The 9,657-nt window shown below is 38.7% G+C and overlaps 4 non-coding genes across 4 annotated transcripts; all 4 read left to right on the top strand.

The window, feature by feature from the left end:
* The first annotated feature begins 3,200 nt into the window (after positions 1-3,200).
* On the top strand, positions 3,201-3,273 carry trnak-cuu. The gene has a single exon. It is a non-coding gene; the product is annotated as a tRNA-Lys (tRNA).
* A 294-nt stretch (positions 3,274-3,567) lies between these two features.
* Positions 3,568-3,639, top strand: trnas-uga. Its single transcript has one exon. It is a non-coding gene; the product is annotated as a tRNA-Ser (tRNA).
* A 1,083-nt stretch (positions 3,640-4,722) lies between these two features.
* On the top strand, positions 4,723-4,864 carry LOC121306393. The gene has a single exon (XR_005948213.1). It is a non-coding gene; the product is annotated as a U4 spliceosomal RNA (small nuclear RNA).
* A 3,537-nt stretch (positions 4,865-8,401) lies between these two features.
* Positions 8,402-8,542, top strand: LOC121306394. The gene has a single exon (XR_005948214.1). It is a non-coding gene; the product is annotated as a U4 spliceosomal RNA (small nuclear RNA).
* Positions 8,543-9,657: the final 1,115 nt, after the last annotated feature.

Raw genomic sequence — 9,657 nt, 5'->3', positions numbered from 1 at the left:
ACATGCAGATGGAAGGGTTTGGCCAGGGGTCCCCTCTGACTCATGGAGAACCCTCCTCTATGAGGTAAATAAAGCGGAGCTTAACAAAGGGTTGGAGAAAGTGGAATCACTAACCCCCCAAAAGATGGACCCCCAGGTCCCCGCTGACGCAACATGAAGAAGAAAAAAGAGAGAACCACCAATGCATAAGAAAGAAGAAAAGAGAAAACATTTAGACGAAAGAAAACAAACACTTAACGTGACAAAGGGGTTAGTATACTGTACCCTAATGACTATGTGAAGACCCTCTGCACAGTGGAAAGAAAAAAAAAAAAACCCTTTCTTTTAATTTTATTTCTTAGGGGGAAATCTTTGGTGGCTCAGGCAGAAAGGTCATCCCCACTCCGGACATACTAGCAATGGACTGATGTGCGGAGGATATTTCAGATGAGGAAGAACGAATAGAAGTTTCGACTACTGATGAAGTCCAGCGCCCCATATTTTTAATTAAATGCTGGATAATGTTGGCTTTTGCAGCTGAAGTAGCTGCCCCTATTCTAAATGAATGAGGAGTGTAGAATTGCGAAGGAAGACCTGCTCTGGACACCACGGTGGAAAGGTGTGTTGAAAACCAATGCCTTGATACAATGGACCAGCTTGATTTGATAAACAAAGGGTCGGAGGATGAAATGGCCTTGCGTTCTGCAGTGTACTTCAACATGGAAGTGAAGGGACACAGAGGACAGTTGATCTTAGAAAGCTGAATACATTGTCCTTGCCGCAGTTGATCTGTCTTTGAAATGCGAAGAAATAAGATGAAATGAGAATCTGGGATGAGCTTGAGGTCACTGCAGCAGATACTGAGGGCAGAAAAGCTGGCAATAGAAGGAACTGTATATTCAGAACATCTCAAAAACCCGAAAAATGCAGATAGACATGTGACTTCCATAGTTAAATCATCAAATGGAGAAAAACAGCCATGGCGCACAGTTGAAATCAAGTTACTGAGAAAGTCTATAGAAATAGGCAGGCGAGCAGAAGAAGGAGCCATCATAAAACATAGAGACCGTTCCAGTGCTGAATAAGTGCAGACCACATTTTAATGTCTTTCCTAGCTTCTGAGGAGATATTTATATAGGAGTCCAGATTTTTTTTTTTTTTTCTGTTGATGCCAGCGCTAGCAGTCGAGATATAAACTTCCTCCTCTGTGGAATGATACGTATTGCAAAGTTAAAATAACCCAGCAATGAAATCAGTGCCCATTTTTTAATTGTTTTACTGATCTGAAAATTTTCAATGAGCAAACGAATATGGTTAAGTTTAGACTCAGGCAGGCTAACTTCAAACTTTTCTGTATCTAGAATGATTCCAAGGAATTCCAAAGAATGAAGAGGACCGATTGATTTCTCTTCTGAAAGCCAAACACCAACTTCAGAAAATAAGCTTTTAAGATTGGAAATTGATGATGTGATTATCTGCTGCCAATATCGCTGCTGCTTTTGCAGAGAATGCTTTATGATACTCAAAAACATGTATCTGACAGACAGCTCCACAATGTAGTATTCATAGGAGTCCAGTTCAGCTCTGCGGTTAGGATATACCGAACATAACACATCTCTGAATATGGAGAAAGCAAGGACAAATTCCCCTAATGTAAGATTTTTAAGCAGTCTGGGATCTCTGCATTTTAGAGTTACTGCCAAATCTCTGCAATCCACTACTCTATGGTCCAGGAATTCAGAAGTCGTCATTAATAGTGAAACAAGATTAATGTCCTTACCTTCGAGAATGTTACGTCTGATTTGTGGAGATATAGTGCTTCGTCTAGCTGTGGTTTGAGAGGAGGATCCGTATGTAAAGGCAGTAGCGAGCTTGTATATTGGAGGATCTGCTTCGCTGGCTGAAATTAGGGCTGGACCGGAAGAAGCTGTAGGTGGCGCTGCAGTATTTGATGCTGGAATTAATGACAGTGCTGTAGATTGTTTTCCCTGTTCCATATTAGACACCCTTTTTTCTAGATCCAACAGTTGAGAACTGACCGAAGATAGAGTATCGGCAAAAGGCTGCATAAATGATTTATCTCGTTAAATATTTGCGAATGTTGGATTTCAGTGGCTGGCTGCTGGTTAGCGGTGCTAGTTGTGGGGGTGATTTGATCTGGAATAGACTGCCTGCTGTCTGTTTTAGGATGCTGAATGGCTGGGCGTGGCTGATTATGTTTTTTCGGAGGAAAGACTGGTTCTGCTGAGACTGAATTGCAATAGAGAATAAAAAGAGACTCTCTATCACTCCCTGCTGGAATCGCATTATCGTTTTTAAGGAGGGTTTTTAGCAATTCATTCACGGGCCAGTCCTTCCAAAACAATCGATCCGGAGGGGCGTCCTGAGGCCGAAGTCACTTGGATCGGCGTCGATTCGATGTTTGAGTGGCAGGAACGGTAAACAACATTTGACCTGGAACCTGGACAAGAGCCTGATCGGGAGCCAGATGTAACTGAAATACCAGAAGGGCAGAAAAAACGGAGACTGCATGGACCCTGGATTGAAGCTGGAGGAGAATGATCTGGTAATGACAGAAAATCCTGGGAATCCTCTGAATCCGATGACGACTGCTGTAAGTATTCCATTATTGAGGTATACGAAAGTTGATGGGTCTTGAAAATCGCTTAGGTTTATGCCAAACAAAAAAACACAAGATAGCTAGGTAGAGGTGAATAATGTTTAAATAAGGTAGATTTAATTGATGACAGGAGATGATAAGTTGTTGGTGCCTAGCTCCGCCCCTTGAACTCCACCTATAGGTTAACATTTAAATCGTGTAAAGCACTGTGCGACTATTTGACACAGACTACTGCTTCTCTCACAAACAGAAGAGTGCCAGAAAAAACAATGCCATGTTTACTGTAAAACTGCAGATCCAATCATTCCAGATGAGACCATTCATTTTAAATACATGAAATTCAATTTTTGTATTATTATTATTATAATTATTTGTATTGAGGCAGGGAGGCTGCAGTTATTTCTAAGCGACAAGGAATCTGGAATAACATTCTTTGGGCTGGTATCATATGACTTTGTGTCATCAAAGGTGTTTCTGGCGACGTCCAGTGGATTATATTTGGAATCTTTGGGTACTGTCGTTGTCACTTACAGTATTTTGTCAACTAACAAGACAAGTTCATAGCTAAGTTTGTTGGAGTGAAAGAAATATCTGCCAATCAGCCTGGCTAGCTCAGGTGGTAGAGGATGAGCCTCTTAATCTCAAGGTCATGGGTTTGAGCCCCACGTTGGGCATTCTTTTTAAATAGAAATTGTAGATGTTTCTTAGAGGCAATGCTTGAGTCTGTTCACATTTTATACAGTACTGCAACAAAATTACTTATGTGCTTTGTCAGATAGGAATTTCTATTGTAAAATGCATGCATCGTGAATAGACATAACAATATTTATTATATATTGAAATAAAGAATCTTACTTCTTGGGTTGGCTTCAATCCTTTTTTTTTTTTTTTTTTTTTTTTTTTTTTTTAATTTCATTGAGCAAAAGTTGGTTCGTGTGTAAGAAAAACCTATCATTTTTTTGTGCCTGGACCTTGTGGCGCAATGGTAGTGCGTCTGACTTGAGATCAGAAGGTTGCATGTTCAAATCACATCAAGGTCAAGTCTTAATGATTTTCTTCCATTCTTAACATGTTTTGGTTTGAATGTGTCCAGCAACCTGCTTATAATTCACTATGTCCAGTATTTCATTGATTGCGAATATATAACGACGTCTTGCCTCACTTAATCTTTTAGAAAAACTACTCTGCCAAAACAAGAAAAACAAGCTAGCAGAGGATGGTTTCAAGCCATCAGCCTCTGGGTTATGGGCTCAGCACGCTTCCACTGCGCCACTCTGCTACACTTGTGAATTACCAAGCCAAAGAAGAAAAAACTAGCAGAAGACTTCTTCATTAGTATAGAGGTCAGTATTCCCGCCTGTAACTGGGGTTCAATTCCTTGTCAGGGAGATTGATTTTAATGACAGATAATAATGGAATAATGTTACTATTCTTTCAAAGACAGCATGACGTGATGACGGTACTTACACAACAGGGCGCTCCGTGTTACAAACAGCAGAACAATGAGGAGTAGCTAGAGGGCTGAATCGGCATATGTCATAATGTTTCAGTGTCGAGACAGAGAACTAGCTCAGGATTACCAGATTTAAAAATGTTACATTGGATTCTTTTGTGTTTCCACTTGCATCAGAAACCTCCAAATAGCTTGCTGTAAAATATTCAACCAGCCCATATATTCGCATTGTTTTTCCTTTCATGCTATTTCAGAATGGACATTAGAGGGCACTCCATTGTTTGCGTGCTTTGAATATGGCCTGTCCCACATTGCTAAGTATTTTGTTAAAAATAAATGCTAATTATTTAGCACTTAATCACGCAGGTGCTGCAACATCCTGATACCAGGAGTCAGAACCTTAAAGCTGCGCATGCAAGCGAACATTGGACGGGGCGATATTAGCATATTGCAATCCCAGCATGCCTTTATGTAAGCGGCAGTGCATTTCAAACTCACTGGTCTCTGTTATGTGTTGTTTGTTTTGTGTATTTGGGCTAGCATAAGCAATATTTTATATCAATGCATATTTATTTTGAAATGCAATGTGTTTGTCTGCGCTAATAAATGACACCGTAGCAAGGACTCTAGTGTCATTCAAAGGGGTAGCCCGGCTTTCAGCATGGATGCTATCTTTGCGCAGTGGCAGTATTGTAGCCTATGAGGTAAATCCGAGGCGCGATTATTGCTGGTTGAAAACTTGACCCAATACCCCGCTTGTAACGACTTGAGATATAGTCGGAACTTGCAATTTTTGACAGGCTCTGAGGAGGCTGTATATACTGGTTGGAATAAGAGATTAGTGGTTTTAGATGGAATAAAGTGTGTTGTCATAGTTGTGCACAATCCTGTGCAGCCCACCTGCTGGTCATACTAGTGTTTTGAATAGCAGTATACAATTTATGTTTTTAAATCGTAGAGTTTATTTTGGCATATATATATATATATAGAACTGGATGACCTTCAGCAACATGCATTTTCAATAAACCCATCCAACAAAAATACCTTTTTAATATGTGCTGCCTCCTAATCGCGCTGCCTATGTTTCTTTGTCGTTTATCGATATCATGCATTTTTAAATTTAGTAGATTGTTTAAGCAAATCGCTATCGGTACGCGAAGCAGGAAAGCAATGTGTTGTGTGTGCAGAGAATACTGTCTCGGCTCGGTGTGTTCTTACCTACCATTAGTTGTCAATAAAGTCTTTTGAAAACTGTAATGGCGGGCTCACGTCTGTGAGGTGGAGTTGGTTCCTGACTTTAGCAATCGGAGTGCATCTTTTAAAATGCCTGCTTATAACCACATAGTAGAGAAGCTAAACAGTTTGATATTTTACTCTTGGACAAGCACTTAACCGCGGTTATACATTTATTTTGAGGATTGATTAATGTAAACATGGTAGTGCTGCACGTTACGTTGGTGTTCAGACAGCTCATCACACAAATCTGCTACATGACTCGTATTTTATTAAATGTTGCGGTCATCACCCTGTCCAATGTAAAGGGAATGAACTCCACAATGAAGTAGTATTTTTATGTTACATACTTAAATAGCATGGCTTATTATTACATTATTTTAACTGCTTCAAAGTTGCTACAGCTTCGATGAATTGAAGGGAAATCTCTTGTTTTTTGACTCTGGCACTAGTATGGTAACTATGCACATGTAGCCTGTTTTGTTTAATCAAACCTTGCCTGTATAGTCACTGTCATTATTATACATAGGCTACACTTGCACGTGATTTCTTTAAGAACATTTTTTGTAACTAAAGTTTTATGTAGCCATTCGACAGATTTCGAGATCCACAGAAACTGGCATACTATGAGGTAAGTAGTCTGTCATGAAAAAATAGGAGTTACTCGCTATTATAATACAAAAAAACTGGACCGTTCTTATATAGTTTTCTTAAGTAAAAGTAATTACAGAATATGTCATAATGTTTCAGTATTGAGACAGGGAACTAGCTCAGGATTTCCAGATTTAAAAATGTTACATTGGATTCACCAAGAGTAGGGTGAGATTCTTTTGTGTTTCCACTGCATCAAAACCCTCCAAATAGCTTGCCATATAATATTAAACAAGACTTTATATATTCTCATTTTTTCTTGTAGGCTACTTCAGAATGGACACTGGATTATCCTCCATTGTTTGCGTGGTTTGAATATGGCCTATCCCACATTGCTAGTATTTTGATAAAGAAATGCTGGTTATTCAGCACTTAAATCATGCCAGTGCGGCAACAGTACTGTTCCAAAGGCTGTCCGTCATCTTCACTGATATTGTCTTCATTTACGCAGTGAGAGAGTAAGTGTTTGTGCCGCTGTTTCAGCACGCCATTTAATAATAGGGTTACCATGCGACTCTGTGTACACTAGGACAGTTCAGTCTTTTCAGCTCGCATCACAATGCAATGTTATGCTATTTCTATCTCGGGTACCTTTCACAGCTGGACTACACTTACCAGGATGCATTGAGTGCATCCCAAACTGTCCTTGTGTACACAGAGTTATATGATAACCCTAAATAATGCAAAGTGGTTCATTTTAGTTGTAACAATAGAATCGATTTGAAACATGTGCAATGCATGTAAAATAAACAAGCATATTTACCTTGCTTTATATCGGTGCAGGTGTTGTAGGTGTTTTAATGGGAGGAAAGAATCAAAGGAACTTCTAGAGAAACCAGCGTTTATTCTTGCAGTGCTGCTGTTATGTAACTCCACGCTCCTGATCATTGATCGTATCCTTCGATTCAGCTTTGCCACCTCGTATCAGAAGTGCGACAGTACACCAGTTCATGTTTTCTTTGGTCAAAATTAATAACATACTTTTGTAGTTTAGCTTTTTAAAATCAATATTTAAAATGTGTACCCTTCTTTCTTTTTTACTTTTTACGTTTCTTTTTAACATTATATTATACCGCACTGCTTTTATATTTGATTTTGCTTTTTCACTCTATTTAAAACAAAACAAAAAAAAAAAAATCTAAAATCTGTTTTAGTTTGGCTTTCTTTTTGCTTTGAGGAACTTTGTGTATGAAATGCACTATATACATACATTTGATTTGGTGTTTCCCATGAAAATTGTCACCTGCCTGGTTGAATGATATGGTGTGTGTTTCAAGGTACACAGAATGAAGTCCAAACTACTGTGGATCCAGTGAAGCAATCCAGTCAAATAGGCTAACAATAACCTGCATAGAAATGCTGCTGTCGTTTGTAGCATTACCTGGTATACAAACTTTCAGGTGTGACTGAGCTCTTTCAGCCTTGATAATGATTCTTGTTTTGCAGAACAGACATCTGGAGGGGGCTCTGGTGTTTGCTGTCTTGTTAATCCTGAAACACATCTACCTGTGTGTTGCGCCAGCGTATGGCATCTACCTCCTTCGCTCATCCTGCTTCACGAAGAGCCTGCCAGGTACAGCGTTCTTTCAAAACCTGCTCACCTGGATGATTTCAGTTTTGCACTTTATTTATTGTTTCGAAAATGTGATTTAGAACTCATTTGTATTGCATAATGAGGTTCCGAGCAAAGCATTTAACTGATTTTGATTAAGCTAATGCTGTCGTAATAAATCTCTGTATAATATTATATGAAGACAAATCTAGCAAAATACACTTCAAATGTTAAATTTTAAATGAAGGGCTTATTGAATACCCTGCATATATTATATTACTGTTTTTGTTTAAAATATTGTTGTTGTATAACCCAATTAATTTTTTGAAATGATATTTGACGAGTCGAGAAAAACGGCATGCAGGACATTTATTAACTAGCTGAAAACAAACAAACAAACAAAAATACTGCTCAGAGTTATCGTTATGATCTTACTATAGCCGCATACATTAAAAGGTTATATTGATGCCTTTTAATATCAGATCTCCAGCCATACAAGACTTGGATTAAGGGTACGTTGATTTAGAACTGTTATAATTGATGACTATTACAATTGTAGGCAACCCAATTCGTTATGACGTTAGAAAGAACTTCAGGACCAAACGCATTTTATTTTACCCCGTTCAGATGGGCGTTTCCTTGTTTTCTGAGCTAAACTCATTTGCGCATGCCCGGGCACGTCATTTGCGTATCCGAATCCCATCATACATTTCTGTACATTTTAAACAGTTAAACTAAGTTATATCGTTTACATCTTGTGAACCCCTTGCTTAACATTGCATTGCAGACGGATGTGTTTTCTACACAGACGTAACTTAATCTAACTCTAGTTTTATCTAAACGTGTGTTCTGTTACCATAGCTGCAGAGCGGAGGGGTTTCAGTGTGGTGTCTCACGTGTGGGGGAGATACTCAGCTTTGTGCAGTGGCAGTATTGTAGCCCATGAGGTAAATCTGAGGTGCGATTATTGGTGGTTGAAAACTTGACCCATTACCCTGCTTTTAACGACTTGAAATATAGTCAGGACTTGCAATTTTTGATAGTTTTTTTAAACTGAACTTGCTGTTTAAATTAGATTACCGGCTATTAGGGTTCTGTTTGATTGTTCGTTCGTTAGCCAGGGATTCGAAGATTGTTTAAACCTTCGAAGGTTCAACAGAGGGCTTCTTGCACCCACTGTATCCTTGTATTGTTTTTCCTATTAACAAAAACTGTTTGGCAATGTGTGAATGCTATAAACCACACATTAAATGTCACTGTCATGAATTCAGTCTTTTGATTTTTATAATACATATTACTTAAACAAAAGTTTTTAGTGAAATCCGCTACCAAATCGTTATATATTAGGTACACCTCTGGCGCCGCTGCCGTGTGTGGAGCAGGGTGTAGTATCCAGAGCACTGGACTCGTACCTCTAGTGGCTGTATTGCTTCAGTACAATATGTACTGAATACCTCGTGTACAAGACAGTGTAAGAAAAGTGCTATGGTACAATATGTTTGAAACATACAAAACATACGCTAACACTAATCATTTTAATTTTGAAAACTGAGCCCCGTCCACCCCTCCCCGCTCCAGCTCGAGTTATCCAGAGGCAAACCTTTAATTGCTTCATTCACCATCTCGACAGCAAAGTGTTGTATAGCGCAAGGTGTGGTGAAAAGACATGTCTTGAAACCCTTCTGCTGTTTGGAATATATATATATTTTTTATTGTTAAATGCCCAGACAACCAAAAAAATAAAGTTGAATGCAAACTGTGCAAGCGACTCGTATCATGGAGGCACAACCAATCTCTGGGGTCACTTGACAAGCGGAAGTTCATATTATTAGTAGCAGTATTGATATTTTTGAATTGTGACTGATAAGCTGCTTGGAACGGTCACTGTTAAGTAAAGCTTTTGTCCGCTGCAGTTGGTGCTGGTGCAATGCAAGCTTACTGTATATATTGCAAGCAGGCTCAGTTACGTGTACATAAACAACATGTATTTTTATTTAAATTTTAAAAACATGATAACTGTTCTATATAATGTATTTTTAAACTACATGTGAATGTTTTATTCCATTTATATGGCTTACCTGTAAAATAATGGGATTTTCAATCAAATATAAACAATTAGCTATGGTGACATCACCGATAAATTATATAAATGAGTATATGATGTGTTCC

Source organism: Polyodon spathula, chromosome 47 (assembly GCF_017654505.1).
Source record: "Polyodon spathula isolate WHYD16114869_AA chromosome 47, ASM1765450v1, whole genome shotgun sequence".
In the NCBI taxonomy this organism is placed as follows: domain Eukaryota; kingdom Metazoa; phylum Chordata; class Actinopteri; order Acipenseriformes; family Polyodontidae; genus Polyodon; species Polyodon spathula.
The sequence above is the reverse complement of the archived record's forward strand: the minus strand, read 5'-3'. Positions and strand labels throughout refer to the sequence as shown.